The sequence below is a fragment of the Bison bison genome, unplaced genomic scaffold, assembly GCF_000754665.1.
Source record: "Bison bison bison isolate TAMUID 2011002044 unplaced genomic scaffold, Bison_UMD1.0 scf7180017864456, whole genome shotgun sequence".
NCBI classification, from domain to species: Eukaryota; Metazoa; Chordata; class Mammalia; order Artiodactyla; family Bovidae; genus Bison; species Bison bison.
Genome location: NW_011495018.1, coordinates 3,365,760 through 3,368,760, shown reverse-complemented (window position 1 = coordinate 3,368,760; position 3,001 = coordinate 3,365,760).

Below are 3,001 nucleotides of genomic sequence, written 5' to 3'. Positions count from 1 at the left end.
GCAGTGGAGGAGAATCCAATCATTGAGGACAAGGGCTGTGTCTTCAACACCTCCATATCTCAAGGGCCTGATATCTTGATACAATCCCTGTTGCAGAGTTGAAACACCACAACTATTTTTTGAAGCTTTAAACAATGAAGGCCCTTCTCAAGATATGAGTTGAACTATTCAGAATGCAGCTCAGAAAATGGATATAGAAGCCCAGGTATGCTCGCTGTTTGGCTTGTTTGAGCCAATCTGCAAAGTTCTATTCTCCAAATGCTATGCCCAAGTCTTTGTCAAACCCAACAGATATTAGCACTGTTAACTAATTTCTTTAAAATAGGGCCAACAAACTTTATTTGTGAAGAGCAAGAGAGTAAATATTTTAGACTCCAGGATCATACGGTCTCTGCCCTAACTCCTCAATTCTGCTGTTTTAACCTGAAAGCCGCCAGAGACCTTACCTGAGCACATTGCCATGGCGTTCTAGTAAAAACTTATTTATAGACACTGGGACTTGAATTGTCTGTGATTTTCAAAAATCATAAAACATTCTTTTGCTTTATGTTATACTCATTTAAAAATGTAAAACCCATTCTCAGCTCATGAGCTGTACAAAACAGTTGGCAAGGTCAGATTTGGCCCACAGACCACCCTCTGCCAGTCCCTGCTTTCAAAGATAAAACTGAGACTAGAATCGATTTCCAGAGCACAACACACATTCCTTTGAGAGATTTCCTCTTCCCCAAGTTGTACAATCTAGTGGACTTCTTTTGTAAGAATCAAATAAACGATTTTTTTCAAAACTCAACTCATTGGCACTGCCACCGTCCATGTCTAAGCCCGTTTGCTTTGCCCTTTGTCCCTCCATTTCCTTCCTAAATCCCCAGTCAGTGCTCCTCTCCTCAGATCCACACGTCTTGATGGCCGGATGGGGAGTCCAGAGAGCACGCCGTGGCCATGGGTGTGAGGAGAGCCTCGGCCTCATGAAATGGCTCCCCTCCGTTAGTTCCTAAGAAAGAGCAAACTTTCTATGTGCTTCTTTTTAAAATGCAACAATGTAAAGGTCACAGAGGAGGAGATGAAACTCGGAGTTGTAATAAGGAAGGAGAAATAAAAAATAATGACAGAAATAAATTGTCATAAGAGGGGATACAGTTATGATTTATTGTGATATTCTACAAATTTGGAGGTGATTAAAAGCCACCTAAAATTCACATTAACAAGTCACATAAAAATGGAATTAAACTAGTGGGCATAATGTGGCAGGGTATAAAGAAAAATCATGACAGAAATAAATTGACAGAAGAATGATACTATTCAAGTTCTACTCCGGCGCGCCACCCTGACAGGAGCCTAGTATTTTAATTTCAGAGTTGTGGTTGAGTTTTTGGAGTTCATTAAAGGCCCACATTAAGAATCTCATAAAAGTGAGAAGAAATTAGTGACCATAATGTGGCAGAGGAAATAAAGAAACAATAATGACAGAAATAAATTGACAGAAGAATGATACACTTAATGCCTCACTCTGACACCCTCTATTAATAGGCCGCTGCAAGCTGGAGCAAATGTCATTCATATTTTAGCCAAAGTATACCACTAATTAGGCCAGCTCTCTGCACTGGAATTAGATTTGAGATCCCTCACCTTTAGAGTGGAATCATTTGAATTCTAAAGAAAAGAGCTGGTGACAGAAAAAAAAACTTTCTACTTGGGCTTTTCTAATGAGATAAAATTCCCCCTTCTCCCCATTTCCCAGCTATAATTGCTGATTATGTTGTTACATAGCCGCGGCTCTCCGCTCTCTCCTCCCGTCATTATGATCTAGTCTGGCAGATCAGGCGGCTTCAAACGCAGACTGGAGTGGTTTGAGCCTAATTTAGCGCTCATTTAGGCCGCAGGTACCACACAAGGTAAACACTGTATTGTTATAATTAATTACCCCTTAGGCCTCGCCAGGCCATCTCTGTTTCAGCTGACCCTTATCATAATAAGGCTTCCGGGCACACTGTATTTCTTTTGACAGATTAATTAGAAATTCAGCCAGTGGAGGTACAAAGCAACTCGGTCATGAATATTTAAATGGCCTGACACAAAAAATCATGAAAGGGCTGCTGAACTACATGACGGACAGGGGATATTAGGCAAGTGACTCTAATCAATAATCTCTTGATCTCTTACATATTAATACACTGCCTGCTGTTATTAAGCTCCGTAATAAGGAAGGGAGAGGAAGTTAGTGTAGCTCTGCTGTAGGCCTCGCCGAGGCCCCCAGTGATTACGCTAACTGACTGGGAAAATGCACAGAGGAGCGGGCCTCAGCCTCCTCAATCTAATCCAATCTTAAGGAATGGCAGCTCTGAGTAGCGCCGACTGGATAATTATTGGCGCTGACAAGGTGAGGGCGTTTGCAGGCAAATGAGCTCGGAAGCCGGCGAAGTCCCCAGACCACCCAGCGCAGGGCACAGCACAACACCAGCCCGCGCTGCTGGGCCGCCTTGTCAGGGCTCCGTCGGGGGGTCCCGGGGGACCCCGCAGCCCTGCCCAAGCTCTGGGCGGGGCGGTGGCCGGGCCGGGGGCTCCCGGGCCTGCTGTCGGGGCCACTCTGACACCGAGTCGCGAGGCACTCGGGCTCCCTCTGCTCATCTCTGCCCTGCGCCCAGGCCGCCGAGTGAATTAAACAGCGGAGGCAGCTGAATATCATCTAAATTCATTAAGAGAGAGAGTCCTCCCAGCCCAGAGCGAGCCGAGCGCTCTGCCGCCGAGGATGCCCCCACCACGGCCCACGTGGGCCTGATGCTGTCGCTGCGCATCTCCGGGCCGGCGGCTAACGAACCCGGGGGCCCGCGACCCTAGGAAAGGTTCCTGGGCAGGCGCGGGACCGCGGCAGCAGAGGCGGCCCTCGGAGCAGCCCCGCCACCGCGGGCCCTTGTGGGCGCTGAGGCGGTCGGAGGCTGACCTGGCCCGCCGCCCCGCCAGGCGCACCCGCGTCTCTGTGGAGGGCCTCGCCGGGCACTTC